Below are 16,608 nucleotides of genomic sequence, written 5' to 3'. Positions count from 1 at the left end.
GCATGATTCAGACTCTATCACATGCCCTCCGAATTATTTTAGCAGCCCATGAGAACAAAAGTTAAAAGGACACAACTGCAACTGATTAATTTAACGGTGGCTGTATATGTTTCCTGCCATCCTGGTGAACGTCTGTAAAACCTCCCAGCCCCTTTTCATTGTGTAATATGGCTTACAAACATACAGGTGTACAACCCTTCCTCACTCTAACAGCTCTGACCTGGGGACCAGTAAACACATGTACATATTTTAAAGGCTTTGTCATGATCAAGTGTGGATATTTCAAGACAAATGCATTTTCTATCCCACATCAATTTTCTGAAAATGCGGTTTATGAAAATAAGACTTTACATCCACAGTTTGGAATCATCTTCGTGGCCAACAAGTGAAAATGAAATGAAGAGGAACAATGTACTCATTTGCTGCCCAGTTCCCTGGACAACACCAGAAAGATACAGGATATATTGTGTAGTCCCAATGCTCAAAACCACTGCCTAGCAACTAAGAGAGTGAAATGCACTCACTCACATAGTACAACAATACTTTTCATAACCATGCATTTGCTAGATTTAACCCTTTCACTGCTTGGACTTCAAGGCTTTCCTATGACAATTAGGGCACATAGATTCGTCCTAAGAGGAGTCAGAGGGTACATTAAAGACACCCGCATTGCAAAACGGTTGGTGGAAGTCCATGAGAGCAAGTCGTGACTTCAATGTACCAATGATATGATATGATAGGTTATTTATAACGTGCTTAATACCCAGAGGTTTCAAAGCACGGAACCAGGGATCGAACACATGTTGCTCCATGTCATCTTGCTTCCAAGGCGAGCACATTGCCACTGAGCTATCCTCCCAAGACGATGCAATGCACATCCTGGTTGTTCCAGCTCCACCTGCACCACTTACCCCCTTGTCATCCAGCTATGTGGTAAAAGAGCTAGCAGAGGCAGTAGAATGCTGCCTCATTTAAGTCCAACTAAAGGATGGCCTCAAATATGGTGCTGGCTATGGCTGGGCACCAGAGGACGATGAAAGGTCCTGGATGGGTTGGGAACTGGTGTGCAGGGGAACAGTGAGCCCAAGGACTGTGGGTTGGGAGGGGTGCTGGGGGAGTTCCAGGGTGCCTGCACAAGCAGGTTACTTTTGGCAATCGGAGGACTGTCCATGCTCTGTGGTAACCTAGTGCCATTCTTGGACAGAACAGCGGACGTGAACATCACTTTATCAGAACCACCTTCTCTAAGGACCTCTCCTCCTATTACTTGAGTCCAACCTGTGAGGCCATCGTAGACACCGCAGCTGTATCTATTCCCCTTATTGGTTGTGCGTTATTGCTTTAAGGTGGGTCATTTAATTTCAATGCATAGTTTAGCTATGTTGTATTATCATATAATGATTTTAGCTGGGGTTGGAGACTTCCCCCCCCCCTTTTAATGTAAATTTGAGGTATGGTGACAGTTCCCTTATCATTGATCTCCAAGTTGTGCTTTTTGGAAACCTTACTATGGATAGTTTTCTTTTCTGACACGGTGTTTGACTGAATGACCTTTTACTTGCTGTTGCCTTCTGATATTGCTTCAGGCAGTGTCTGCCTAGACCTCATCTCCACTAAAACGTTACCATTGGGAACATACTCTATGAGACTTGTTGGCTCTGGCTTGTTGTTGAAATCCCAATGTCCCCACTAATGTTCGTAAAACCGTTCAGTAGCTGTTGCATAATGGTGATCAAAGACCTCCCTTATGGTCCACTTTATGAATGTTATGAGAAGGGTTGCAGGATGTGGGAGTTTTGCCCTTTCCACGAATCTGAGTATGATCAATGAAAGATGGACACAGAAGGTTTAAAGAACACAGATTTATTTGGGATTTTTAAACAAGTGGACCAGCTGTTGGAAATGCAGCATAGCAACAGGGGGGCCTCTCCTGAATAATCTCTGGGTTCCCATCCTGGGATAACTGAAAGTTTCTTAGTCACAGACAGTCGTGGGTTTTTTAGAGTACTGTGATGAATCCGATGGTGTCATCACTCCCTTCCCGGTGGTGACCTCTTCCCCCCTGTGGCCAGGGCACAGCAGCTGCTACCTGATCCTGAACCTGGGGAGGGGAAGGCAACCCCTGGGGTAGGGGTCGTCATGACATCAGACGAGACATGGTATCCTCATTTCTCGTTTGAGGATACCCCTGCCATTCCCCATGCACTAATGGCATATTGTCATCCCTCCCCTCACCGACATAAGAAAGGCACTGAAAACATCTTCCCAGATTCTGCACACAAGACATCGATGACTAACTTGCCCTTCAAGATCACTAAGAACACTGTACCAAATTTCACATCCAAGTTATCAGAAACAGACTTTTGTTTCCCTAAGTGTGAAAATAGTGTAATGAGGAAGACAAGCCTTCTAATAAGGATCAATGGAGGCCAGGAGCGCAGGCTGCGGTCTAGTTTTACAGAAACCTAACCGAAGCTAGGAAATGTAAACCGGCACAACAGCTGATGAAGGGATGCTGGCTGGAGAACGCTATCTCTCTCGGTACTGACCAAGGAACCATGGGGCTGGAGTGGTGTCTGTGGAGCAAAGCAACTTTCTGACAAAGGAAAGCAAAGCAAACTGCAGGCAAACGTACACAACAAGGATAACAGAAGCAGACAGCTAGCTTCTGGGCATTTTCCAGCACTACAAGGAAGCATCCAATGAACTGAAGCCCAGAGAGACGCGGAACAGAGAAGATGGAGCCGCAAAAGGACATGAAGCTGAAGCAGCTAGAGAAGGCAGAATGTCTGAAGGCCGCCACCGGCTTGCAGCTGGAGAACTGACATATGCCTGTCAAAACCAGTGAGTCCACCCAAGGGAAGCAGAGAAACCAGGACCTATCGGCAAGCCTGCCAAACTCAAATAAATGCAAATAAAACAAATAAGAAAGAAGTGAAATTCTCTGAAAGAGGCATAATGGAATATACAGAAAAGACTGTCAAGTTTGTGAGTGTGTCCAATACACCTATGAGAGAAACCTTGGCAGGATAGTATACCAGGGGGATTCAGGACAGGACACTACAGATACAAGAGACTATCAAGTTTGCACGGTGGTGCAATGCTCACATGAGAAAGCCCTGGCAGAGGAGTATACCAGGCAAATGAAAGGTGCAGGAATATAACTATGTGAGAAAGCACTGGCAGGAGAGGGTACCAGGCACACCAAGTCATAAGAATATATACAGATAAAGGAATCCCTGGCAGGAGAGTATACCAGGCAGATACAAGTTGCAAGTATCTTTAAGTGGAAAAGCCCTGGTAGGACAAGTATACTAGGCATGGTCAAGTTGAACAGTGTGTAATAGAGAAAGTCCTGATCAGGATATAATAGTACTAGTGAACAGGTTGCGAAAATACATCAAATGGAAGTGAATTCTGGCAGGAGAGTCACCGGGTATCCGAGTAAGATACAGACTTGCAGCCAAGTTGTTTTGTATGGTGGATAGTAATAATAGTTTTGCATTTATATAGTGCTATGAACCGTCACGCATCTGAGCGCTGCTTATTATTACCCACGTGTGTGGTGCTCATTTATTTGCCTTGGAAGGATGAAAGGCTAAGTTTGGACTTGCCGGGATTCAAACCTGCGTCGGCATGTTAAAGCGAGTGCTTTATTCGCTGTGCTATCTGACTGGCTGATCAAAAGAAACTTGAGGAACTGGCATTCCTGAAATACAAGGAAGAGTGAAGAGAAATCCAGGGGAAGGGAACCACCCTCTTGAACAAGGAACTCTGTCCTGATGCACTGTTTTTGTGTTAGAGTTATGCATTTCAATTTTTTCAACATTTGTGCACTACTGAAGGCCAAATACATTTTCCCTTTTCATCTTAGAGTTATGTGTCCTAGATGTGAGGGCCAGAATAGTACTTTGGACACAGGACAATTTACTTTAGACTTTCTGACTTTGGACAGACCCGAGGTTCTGGTTTTAGGTAGGAAAATACCACTAATAGTAGGGACATAGAGGCATTTCCCAATCCCCTTTTATTTTAATAAAGGTTGTTGACAAAACCCATGAATCCACTGTGTCTGTGTCTCATTCCTGGCTCTTCACAGTACCTTCTGTACTTCTTTCTTGTCTCTGAATGCTTGTATTTTCATAACCTACCTATTTCTGGAAACCCCTCTCCTGGGTCTGTTATGACTGGAGTACGCTCCTAAGCTAGGGATGGGCACAGGTCACCTCAGGAGGGGAACAGCAGTGAGGACAATACCCAGAGATTACCTTTAGGGACCAGAAAGCACACCATGGTGACTGGTTTGGGTGGTTTCATCTGACCACCTCCCTGACTCCAGGTCCTGGGTCTCCTTACCAGCACCCCAAACATCACTGTGTCCTTAACTATTAGCTCATGCTCAAGGGCCCCTTTCTGGCTCCTTCCCTCTACCTCCGCTTCACGTCTACCTGGGCCGCATTCATGGCTCGCAACATGGTCGTACCGCCACTGCACCTCCACTGGCTCTCTATGTGCTCTTGAAAAGCATGTTCATCTTCCTCACCTCTACTCTGCCTCACCCCCTCCTAAACCCCTTCAATCTTCTCTCTTACCTTTACTATCTCCTGTGCCAGACTCTCCACCTACTTCAATTTCCTACTTATTACTCTCCAACTCCTCTGTTTTTGCCCTTCAGGTGCTATATCCAGCCTCTTCAATATCCTCGTGCTCCTCCTTCCTGATGTCAACCCCAACCTCCTTATTGTCATCCTGTTCCATTACTCCCACCCATCTCTCTAATCTCCATTCTCCTCCTTTCTTCTGTTCTCCACTTCTTTTCTTCTCCCAAGACACATTGTTCTAATATATCTCCTCTATCTTTTCCTTCTCTTTTCCACCACTCCTCCTCTCTTTCGCCACCTTCCTCTAGTCTTTCTCCTCTGCCTTCTCTTGACTCAATCTCCAATCTCCACCCACTTGCTAACTCCAAACTCCCGAAACCCTGCCTAACTGGCTTCTTTATTTATAAGGGCATGGCCCATTCCCTTGGAGAGTGTTGTGGTCGTCTTATGTCCCGGGTGGCAAGCCCAGTGATGGGGTGGAGTATGGTACTAATGGAATGATAGGCTCGTGATCCCAAGCTCTGTGGATGGCATTTACCGGTGTCTTATGAAGAGAGCCTGAGGCAGGGACATCTTATGTTAACAGACTATCGTCTATAAATTTAATTCGTGAAGCAGCTTACCATGCATGAGTCATTCCGATAGCAGGGAGCCAGAATCGATCGATGTTGGAATTAGCTTAGTGGTTTAATACTGCTGGATGCTCCAGAATCAGATCCATTCCTGACTTGAATAGCAATATGGACTGAGCCTACTTTAGGCTGAGCCACCATTTTGGATATGTATACAGTTCACAGAAGGCAGAGTGGACGGATCTTGCATACTGCTCTCTATACTACCCGCGTCTGCTCGGATGGCCAAGCAGGACCTGTTAACGAGACATTCAAACTTCTCTCTGTGTTCATACTCTTACTTTGGTGTGAGCCATACAGATTTTAGGCAAACCAGAGTAGTGCTGTTAAACATATCCTCCTTTATCTAAAACCTATCATCTAACAGGGGAAGGGTCTATGGAAGGTCCCACGTGTTGGTCCATGCTAAAGTGAAGAGGCATTGTGTGGTAAGCCAGGGGAATTCCCCCATATTCCAACTCAGGGCACAGCATTACATAGTAGTGGGTGGAACCCAGCTGCCATGGCCACCCCACCCTCTACCCCGAGACACAGACGGGGGACTTTGTCACACCCTCCATACCTTTTGTGGCATCAAAGCCTGAATTATATTTTAATTTTCCTATTTATTTATTTATTTATTTATTTATTTATTTATTTATTTATTTATTTATTTATATATATATATTTGCATTCATAATGAATGCAGAACCCTTGGGCATTAAGGTGCTGGTTACAGAACCCAGTCAACAGAGAGGTGAATGGGGGAAGTAGGCATAGGGAGGGGTGAAGAGGAGGGAGAGTCAATTGAAAAGTATTTTAGTGTCTTCCGAAATGGCCAGTAGGAAGTTTCAGCATGCAGTTGAGGCAGCAGAGCATTCCAGAGACAGGCGGCGGTAGAATGGAAGCTGGAGACCCTGGCTCTTGCGCACGTGAATCGTGGTGTGGTCAGTCAGTGGCTATTGATGGATCTTTTACGTCTGGTGTAGGTAGTTTTGGTAATTCTCTGTCAGAGGTAGTATAGAGCAGAGTTTGGGAGGCATCTGTGGGTGATGGACAGATTTCTGGAGTCAATCCGTTCACACACGGGTATCCAGTGTGCAGATCATCTGTGGACCGATACATGGTCCCGTTTGGCAAGGTTCATGGTGGCACGAATGGCATTGTTTTGAATTGTCTAGAGTTTATTGAGGTTGCGCTAGAGAAGTGCCATTGAAGTAAGAATTGCAGTAGTCAACTCAGGAACTGATGACTGCTCTAGCTATGGTTAGGCGGTCTTGTGTGGAGAGGAAAGGTTTGCTGGCGTTTAGAAGTTTTGTAGTATAGGCTGCTGATGAAGCAATTGCATTGACTTGATGGGTCATGTTGAGGCTGAAGTCAAGGTAGATGCCAAAGGTCTTAATGGAGGAAGAGACCCAGATGGTGAAGGCATCAATGGTGAAGGTATGAAAGGCAAGGTCCAGCTTGGCCAGTTGTGAGAGGGGCCCACAATGAGGATTTCTGTCTTATCACTGAGGCAGAGTTGGTGGGCAGCCATCCAAGCTTGGATTGTGTCAAAGATCTTGTTGATAGTACTAGTGTCAGTCATGGTTGCCTGTGAGGGGGAGGAGGATCTGGGTGTCATTGGCATATTTAGTGTAGGAAATGCAGAGGGAGTCGAGGTGGTTAAATAGAGGTTTGGTGTATATGTTATAGAGGGTGGGGGATGCAGGATCCTTGAGGGGCACCACAAGGTACTGGTGTGGGATGGGCAGATGCATTTCCTGCAAAGACACGAGCGGTCCTGTCTGCTAGGAACTATGCAACCCATTTATTTGCTTCAGGGGAGCAGATGATAGATGATGACCGAGTGTTTGGTGGTTAGCAAGGTCGAATGCGGCCGATAGGTCAAGTAGTAGTATGAGTGCTAGGTTCCCAGAGTCCCGAATATCATCCATTTTTATTTTTTAGATCAAGCACTGCAGATTATGCGCTGTGAACCGGGTGGAAGCCTGATTGGCGCGTGCTGAGGATCTGAGGAAATGGAAGAGTGTGCAGTCTGTAGTTAGCGGGGGAGGAGACACTTCTTGTTGAGGTTGCAAGAGCATTGTGTGAGTGCTGGGGGCAGTGGGCTGGTGATAGTCTATGTCAGGGCTGAGGGGATGAGGTGATAATGTGATGGTCGGTCCAAGGGTATGGGGTGTTGGATGTGATGATGGAGTTGCAGTTGAGGTTAGCACGCCAGTCTATGGTCCTGCCTGGTGAGTGCGATGGGCCAATAATGCATTGTGTGAAACCGAAGGAGTCTAAGGAATTGGAAAGATAGAGGGCATCTTTGTCAGAAGGATCTTTGAATCCCAGGTTGAGGTCTCCTAGGAGGAGTATCTTGGAGGTAGTTTTGATGTTAGTGGTTAGGGTCTGTACAAGATCGTCATTAAAGGTTTTGGAGGGGCTGCGCGGGCGGTAGATAATGTGAAGGGTGATGTAGTTGTAGAAGAGAGAGCTTGGCACAAAGAAAGTCACAGGAGGGAGCGGCACTCGTGGAAATTGGTCTGATGGTGTTTCCCTGCGGATGAGGGCTACCCTCCACCCTTGCTTAGTAGGTGGTCACGACGGAGGATTATGTAGCCAGTGGGAATGGCAATGGAGAGGGCGGGTCTGGAGCAGGATATAGCCATTTCTCTGTAATGGCAGGGAGCTTGAGGTTGCTATGAGTGATAAGATGCCTGCTATCAACTGAGGGAATAATTATGGACCTAGCATTAATGAGTGCGCAGGATAGGTGAGGGGGTGAAGGTAGTGGAAGAGTTTCCTGGGCGGATGAAGTAATGCGTATTCTAGAAGTGGGGAGGGGGTAGTGGTGCGTGAATAGAGGCACTTGTTTCTGGCATCAGAGTGTGTTGGGAGTGAGCATGGGGTCAGTGGAGGAGAGTCTGTGGGCTCTGAAGGCACCTGAGCATGTGCCGGCGGAGGTAGGTAGGAGGAGGGTGGATGGGAGAGTGAACAGAGGCGGGGCTGCAGCAAGAATGACAAGCAGAGTGTTAGTAGGGGCTGGCGGCGTTGGCGTGTGAGTTGGAAGGGGTTTGCAGTGTGTGTGCGGGGAGAGGAGGGTTGAACAAGGCCTATGTGGATGATGCGTGGCTCAGAGCGGGTCATAGGAACCTGCAGATACGTGGAGGCAAGTAGGGAGTGGGGTGGGGCATGTGATGAGAAGGGTGGATGTTGGAGGCGATGGTAGAGGTAGAGTATGGAGGGATATTGGTGCAAACTTGTTTACCTTCGCTGAGGGGAGGTGGAGAATGGTTGAAAGGTGGTTTGTGCTGGCAGAGGGGAGTGCAGGGCTCTGGCTGCGCAGTCTCAGACAGGACAAGACAGGCATAGAGAGCCTTTTATGTGGGCCTTTGTTGGGGGTTGGCTTCACCTGCCGGCTAGGGTCTGAGGTCATGTTTACCTCGGAGTGCTGCTAATCATGGAGTTCGGTGACTGGGGCTTGCTGCAGTTCACCGAAAGGGGTCGAAACAGTGTCGGCCAACTTGAGATGCAGCGGGTGCTCTGAATCATCCAGCAGATCAGTTGCACTGGACTCAGTACTGTCTCAGACGGGCACGGCATGGAGGTCAAGGCAGTCTCGACGGACGGATGGCGGTCGAGGCGGTCATTGCAGGAAGAATCTTCTTAATGGGGTGGGTTTGACTGCTGTGGGATAAACGCCTGTTTGGGTTCCACAATCCGATTAGAGATTGTGTTTTTTTTTTTTTTTTTTAAAGATGAGTGATTACAGTTGTCATAAGTGTATCACTGCAGTCGGCTTTTGTAATTGTTGTTGGAATTTCTTTGCCTTGCACTGACACATGACCTCTTTTCTGGATCCTTACTTTAGCTCTTTTTTAGTCACTTCTTTGACCGTCACCTCTCTTTTTCTAACAGTCAATGTTACTGCTTCCAGTACATGGGCTGTTCTTCTGTGTGTTGTGACTATGAGAATGTCAAACTATAGGTCCTAAGGTTCTTAGCTTCTGCCTGCTGTGTTTGCAGGTTTCACCGTTTCCCTTCAATTTCTAGCACACTTACTAAGTAAATGTTTAGGATTTCCTGTTATTTGCCAAACCTTTTGCCTTGCTCTGACCAGTCTACGATAATTTGCAAAACATCCTCTCTGTTCCAATTCGTCTTATAACCATTCACATCTTGCTCTTTTGAACCTCCTTTTACACAAATTCCATTTTTTCTTTTTGATGACTTTGTGTGTCGAAGTTCAATCTCTTCACTAACGAGATGAGGATTACCCTATAATTTGTCTACACCGCCCGTAAGAAACGGTGTAAATTAACTAGCACAACAATTACATATTCCAATTGGGTGTTCCTGTATTAACGTAACCTAGGGGCAACCTTCATTGTTTCTCTATGCACTGTTGCAATATCACGCAGAATCAATGAGGCATCGGCAACAAAGGCTGGAGTTTAAAATAGTACAGATGTATTAAGTGTGATTACAAAACTTGTGCCAATGTAGGAATATGTAATACACTAGCAATTTGGCTTTTCCTTAGGTTTCCAAAAACACAAAAAACTGTCTTTGTGTTCCACACAAGTCTCTGTAACTTCCAATCAATGGATCTCTTCCAGGGGCGTATTGCACATTCTCAGTCAGTCAGTCAGAGAGCTCAGTATCCCTATATTTCTTTCTTGGCTTTTGTTTCCGCTGATTCGAGGTTTTATTTTATTTAATGTAAAATGTCAATATAGAGCAAACAAGGCACGAGCGCTGTGCATCATACACATATAATATTTCACAAATAGTACAAACAACAACAGAAAGGATGAATTAAATCCTACCAAAACAAGACAGATTCTCAGCTTCTCGTCTCCGACTCCCAGGAGATCCCCCTGCCTGGGTCTTGGGCTCCTTCTGCTTTTACTAATTTGTCTGTAGTAGCGGTAGAAGGTAAAGCAGGGCAACACTAAGCTGAGTCGAACAGCTTTCCCTTGGGGACTGGCCATGCATACTGGGCTACAGGCTGAGTTTGGGCCGGTCTCATTCCTCTGGTCTCAAGATCCTAGCTCTAACACCAAACACTCTGCTTTCTACCTCCTGGGCTGGTCGCATCCCTTGCCTATGTGAACCTACCCAACTTCTTTCCTCTCCTCCTTAACATCCTCCTGCATCTCCCTGATGCTCTGCCACATGCTAATGCATCCACCAATCCTAAAGTTCCTTTTGTCAGGCATTTAGCGTGCCTACTCCCTTTCCTTTATATTCCTCACCTCCTCGTTATGTCTCCTCCAACTATGATATGATATGATATGGCATTTGTAAAGCGCCTAAACACAAGTGTTTCAAGGCTCCTCTATGTTCCTTGACTCCTTTCTCTGGGTATTATTCCCAACATTCTCCTTATTAGTCTCATCCTTGACTCCTCTGATGTCTCTCATAATCTCCTCCTTATGTCTATTCACCTTGCCTCCCACAGAATATTCTCCTCCTCTCCCTCCTTGCTGCTTTCTCCAACCTCCTCTCTATAATTCCTTTCCTCCTTAAATACTTCCTCCAGTCTGCTTACTCCATCGGATGTCCTTCCACTTATTCCCCACACTCCTTTCTACCACCTCCTTGCTTTACACTTGCTCATTGTACTCCTACTGCATTCACCAGCCTCCTACCTCCTGCTTTCTTCAGCATTTCACAGTCTCGCTACGCTCTCGATTCCAAACACCCACCCCACTCTCAATAGGCCCACAGTTTATAAAGTGTTGTGGCCCCTGTGACGAACTGGATTATGCTTCGCAGGAGTACAAGGATGAGTACGGGTAAAGTGGCCAATTCGGCCCTCACACTTCTACAAACCAAAACACAACGCAATCATAAAGGTAAATCAGGGACAGTTAATTTTGTGGTAATGCAGGCTGAGGGAAGGCTATGCTCTTAAGAGGGGTATGAAGGTGAATCCGTAGTGACCCAAACAGCACAGTATCACATTCCGAAATAAAGGGAATGTCCAATCAAGGTTCTATAAAAATTTGTACACTTTAATTAAACACACCATTTGCAATAGAAAGAATAGAAATACTGTGCAACTCCCCCGAAGGAAGAACAGAGAAGATGTGACAGACTGAGGAAAGTAGTACTCCGAGCATGGTTCCAGGTGTGGCATGTAGATTACTAGCCACAAAAAGGATATTGTAGTTGAAAGCAAGTACGGTCGTGACGTAACCAGTCTCTAGGGCCCAAGCCAAGAGGGCTGTTCAGGGTTAACAGTACCTGGATTGAGTTTTTGTTGGGTTGACAGAATTAGACCTAGTGTCGAACATGGATGCGAGTGGATCAAGCTCAGTTCCGGCACGTTGGATTGTGTAGGCCAAAGCAGCAAGCGGAGTGTCGTATAGGGGTGCATGCGATTGCTCTGTGTGGTCAAAAGGCGTCTCCCAAGGATTCAGGTTGGGACGGTCCCAGGATCACTTCGCAGTTGGCTTTAGCCACCACAAGGGGTCGATGAGTGACGCTCTAGGGGTTTGAGTTGGTGGGCAATGGTTGAAGTGGTGATTTAGGGTGTGTTGATGTGCAGGTAGATGTGGCTGCCATTCAAGGGCTAGCAGGGTCGAGCCTTGGTTGGAACAATCGGCCATAGTCAGCCTGTGACTCATTAATGATTCAGTTAGGGTCCCAGCGCTGAGCAGTCGCTTCGGGCCTAATAGGTGATGATCTCAGCTAGGGCATGATGTAGAGTGGAGCTGATTTGAAGTGCAAGCAAGTTCAAAGTAGTGGAGGAGCCCAAAAGCCAGCACCGGTTTCTGAGAGGACCTCTCGGGGGGACTTGAGGACAGGATAGTTCCATTCAGGGTCTGCTCTCCCAGGTGTAGGAGATTCCGGTGCAGAGTGATAGGTCCTGGTCCACAGCAGAGGTCACTCCCAATGTGCCCTGGGAGTGCATTGCACGGCCCTGTCTTTACCTCACGTTGTGGGTTTTGGAATGTGCAACTTTCCCAAAGGAAGTCCAGTGAGTTCTTCAGAGAGAATATGCCGCCTTAAAGGATCTGGGAGGACCTGAGAGAATCTGCTAAAAGGGTGTGAGACCACTTCTTTTAAATGCACAATTCCCCAGGTGATTGGACTAAAGCTAGCTTGCCTTCTTGGTCCAATCCATGTTTTTGAATGGAGTGGACATTGCACGTCTGATGCCATACCCAAAGTGCTTTGATCCAGAGGATGTCGAGGGGACAGAAAAGAGAGCCACAGAGAGAACCAAAATAGTTAAAGTCTCCTTACATTGGTCATATGCTCCTGCATATTATAATCATGCCCCCTTCCCTTCTTTCTAAGAACAAATGCCTTTAGAGATGCAGAACCCTGGTGTGAGGCTATTCCTTTTGAATGGGTGGGCTCCTTTGATGCATGGGCTAAGGACAGCTTCCTGCTGTGCAGCTGTCTCAGGCGAAGGGTGTTATCTGCCCTCACAAAGAGGTCAAAGAAGAGGCCCGGCCCTCCAGGTTCCTGTCCTGCCATTTGACAAGTTACACCCGGCTGATGAGCATGCATATCACCTTCCAAAGCAGAGCTGACTCATAGGAGTTGACACATGTGCGATATTGGTTGGGATGTGGAGGTAATGATCATAAGAATTACCATGCCTATGCCTAAACTCAGACATAGCTTTATTTTAGAGATTATCCTGCCACCATCATGGGGTGATTATGATCAGCATAGTTTTGGTAAAGGGGTGCATATCTTAAATGGAGTCCCTGTGTGGCAGAAATGTGTCTATCACTGCTGCTGTCAAATGGGCATCTGTGAGGGGTGCTGTTGCACGCTGTTGAAAATGGCCACCTGATCCAAGTGCTCTGCAGCCTGCAAACACCTGTGTAAAGAATCCTGCGGTCTACCTCTGCCAATTGTCGCCTTATGCCCAGATATGAGGAGCAGAGACCTGGGGGCATAACTGGGCTGACTTTCCGCTGATAATGCGGCCCCGTTCTGCAAGGATCGGCCCCCGGACTGGTGGCGGGCGGCGCCTGCGAGGGCCTCGCGCTGCTCCTCGTTGTGCCCCGGCTGTGATCCAGAGAAGAAACACTGGCTGCGATAACAGGACCAGTCCCCTTGCGGTCCTTCGGACTGGAGCTCCAGGGTAAACTCCGGCGGATTTTGTGTGCCTCCGTCCCCGGGGCCGCCAAACCCTGATCCAGGTAGAAGCGGGTGCCAAGAAGGCACGGAACGAGTGGCAGAGAGGTTACCCATGCAAGCCTGTTCCCCGGCAGCATCAGAGCCGCGGGCTCCCCAGACACCTGCATACGAATTGAGCGGCCCCACGGGAACATCAATCCTACGTGACCGGCCGCACACCTCTAGATTCCAGATCATCGAGACATGCCTGGAGCTCCATAAAGGTACACGCCGGTGCAGAGCCCCCACAATACGCATGCCTTTTCGGGGCAGACGGCTACAACGATGCAATTCCCCAGCCTGCTCCACTGTCCACACTGATCACTGCCCCCCACTGCATGGCCAAGCAAGCCCTAATAAATACAAAGCCCTGGGTCCGGATTGATACTGTGCAAGTGGGGGCACCATTTGATCTGTGCTGGGCTCAGAGGCAATATCCCGTCTGCCTCACAGCTCTCCAGCAACACGCCGACTTGGACCCTTACCCTGGACTGGAGATCACGCTTCACCTATTAACCTGACCAAACAGGGACACCTCCTGTGGTGGAATCTGCAGGCCACACGAGTCCTACAACCAAAAACAACCATTGACCCTCTGCTCAAAGCTCCTAACGTGGTGCAGTACATACAACACTCAGCCACCTCAAGTCATCACAACACCACGACAACAAACCACTAGCACAACTACATATCGGATACGAGGACACTGCCGCGCGCCCAGCCAAGGAACCCCCATGATGGGGGGAGGATCCAAAAACAAAAATAAAGGACCCATGGATACATTTACCTCTGCCCTCACTTCGGATCCAGCTCAGCCACAACCCCAAGAGAGCCCCCACACAGAGCCACCTGAGCAGTGTATGGCCCCCTACATGGTGGCGATGGAGACGGCGTTCGCAGCTATCAACAACAAGCTGGACGACATCGGTGAGAGTATAGCTTCCATACTGTCGGATATACGAAAGGTCAACGCCAGAGTCTCGGAGGCCGAGGGGAGAGTGAGTACCCTAGAAGATGTGACCACCTCACACAACAAGGACATAGAGGACATCCATAAGGACATCAAGACCCTGAAAGCAAAATGCGAGGACTTAGGATCTCAGTCACGGCGTAATAATATACACGTGGTCGGAGTAACCGAAACGAAACTCAACATACCCATGGAACATTTCCTTGAGGAGCTGCTCTGCACATTGTTCCCGGATAACCAGTTCTCCAGCCAATTCCTGGTCGAAAGGGCACAGAGGGTGCTGACTCCTCCCAAAGCCAGGGGCCCCTCCCCGGACCATCATTGTGCACTTATTGAACTACAGAGACCGGGGCTTGATCCTGAAACCTGCGCGTGAAAGAGCCCTGCTGCTGTACGACTCGTGTGAACATATACCCGGACTTCTCGACAACAGTGCAATCTGCCGTATGCACCTTTGAAGATGTAAAGAAGGTGTTGCGAGAAAGGAAAATTGTTTATGCTATGATGTATCTGGCGGAATTCTGCATCCAACATGCTGGCAGATCCCACTTTTTTGAGACACCAGATGAAGCCCTAAGGTATGTCGAATCGAACGTCCCCAATACGACTGAGAACAGTTAAGCGCCATCCTATATGAACTAGGCTCCTAGATGGTCCTTCACAAACACTTTATTGGAAGAGATGTGCCATGGAGGAGATGATACTCTTGAAGGCTGCAGCCCTGGTTACGGTGACGAAAATGCCACCTCCATTTTTGCAGTACTGCAAGCAGTTATGAGGGATACAACGCCCGTTTGGGGGTTTGGTGAGGGGGGGTGGGAATCTACCCCATGTTGGAGGGAACTGTTGGACTACGTTAAGTTACATAGAAAACCCGGCATGGCGAAACCTGGGAGACAGTTATTTGGACAACGAAGTCGCAACACACATATCACATGGTGGAAAGTATGGCAACGCAAGATAGGATGGTGAACACTAGGTTTTTATCCTGGAATATTAGAGGCCTGTCCACTCCAATCAAAGCTAGGAAAGTCATGGCTTATGCTGCAAGACACAAAATTGACAATGCTTCTGGAAGAGACTCATAAAACTGAAAAATCAGTGTCATCTTTAAGCCGCGCCTGGGGTCAACAAGTGATTACCACTGATTACTCTTCACAATCCAGAGGGGTTGTAACAATTATCCACCGAAGAATAGGCGTTGTCATAATCAAAACTAACTGTGATCCCGAAGGCAGATACTTAATATGGGGAACGCTTCGAGGACAGGATATAATAGTGCTCAATACGTACGGCCCTAACCTGGACCCCCCAGAGTTCTACCACCAGATACTAACACTGATACTGCCAATAAGAGAGGCGAAGGTAATATGGGGTGGGGACTTCAATACCATCCTAGGCCCTGAGATGGACAGAACAACTACAAGCGGCAGAAAGGAGACAAAGACGGCAACAACCATTAAACAAGCTATGCTCCTAATACCGTTGGCCGATGCATGGAGAGAGCTTCATCCCCATTGCTAAGAGTTTACATTTCATTCATATGTTCATGGTTCGAGCTCTCGGATCAACTACGGGCTATGTTCCACTGAGTGTATCCAGGAGACTAAGGAATGTACTATATTACCCTGCACCTTCCCGGACCATCCCCCGATCATATTAGACATCCAATTTGGATGTACACCCCAAACTCCTCGAATGTGGAAAATGCCACTGCAACGCCTCCAGGATGAGGCGCTGGTGGAGACACTCTGCATAGAAATAACCTACTTTTTTGAACGCAACGAGTGCTTCGTGTCTTCGTTCAACAAAATACGGGAAACCTTTAAGGTGTGGTTGAGAGGACATGTGATCACCACGGTACATGGCAGACTCCAAGAGATCCACTCGACCCTGACCCAGAACGAAGCCTAAATAAAAACGGTGGAAGAACCATACACCAGATCACCTGGGCAAGATACCCTGGCCCCCCTACAGGAGGCCACTGAAACATTTAAAACACTGGCTGACCAGGAAGTTCACTACATGATACGACCCATGAGAGCCAAGAGGTACGGAGAGGGAAACAAATCTGGCAGATTACTAGCCAACTTTATCAGGTCGGAACTGGGCCACAGACAAATTACCAGCATCACCGACGAGCACGGAACAATGCATACGGATCAGAGAGGGATTAATGAAGTATTCCTGCGATTTTACTCCAAGCTATACCAGAACAGGCACCAGAAGTCATCCGAAGATCTTCAGCAACACTTGGACTTATTCACTTCCAAAGCTCACAGGCGAAGAC

General features: G+C 47.6%; 1 protein-coding gene across 6 annotated transcripts in view; it reads right to left on the bottom strand.

Moving 5' to 3' along the window:
* LOC138545302 (FRAS1-related extracellular matrix protein 1-like) overlaps positions 1-16,608 on the bottom strand; it is a 1,530,918-nt gene that overhangs the window by 26,730 nt on the left and 1,487,580 nt on the right. The window lies entirely within an intron of this gene.

The sequence above is a fragment of the Ambystoma mexicanum genome, chromosome 1q, assembly GCF_040938575.1.
Source record: "Ambystoma mexicanum isolate Mex_15411 chromosome 1q, UKY_AmexF1_1, whole genome shotgun sequence".
Taxonomy (NCBI): Eukaryota; Metazoa; Chordata; class Amphibia; order Caudata; family Ambystomatidae; genus Ambystoma; species Ambystoma mexicanum.
Note: the sequence above shows the minus strand (reverse complement) of the source record. Positions and strands in the feature narration are given on the sequence as shown.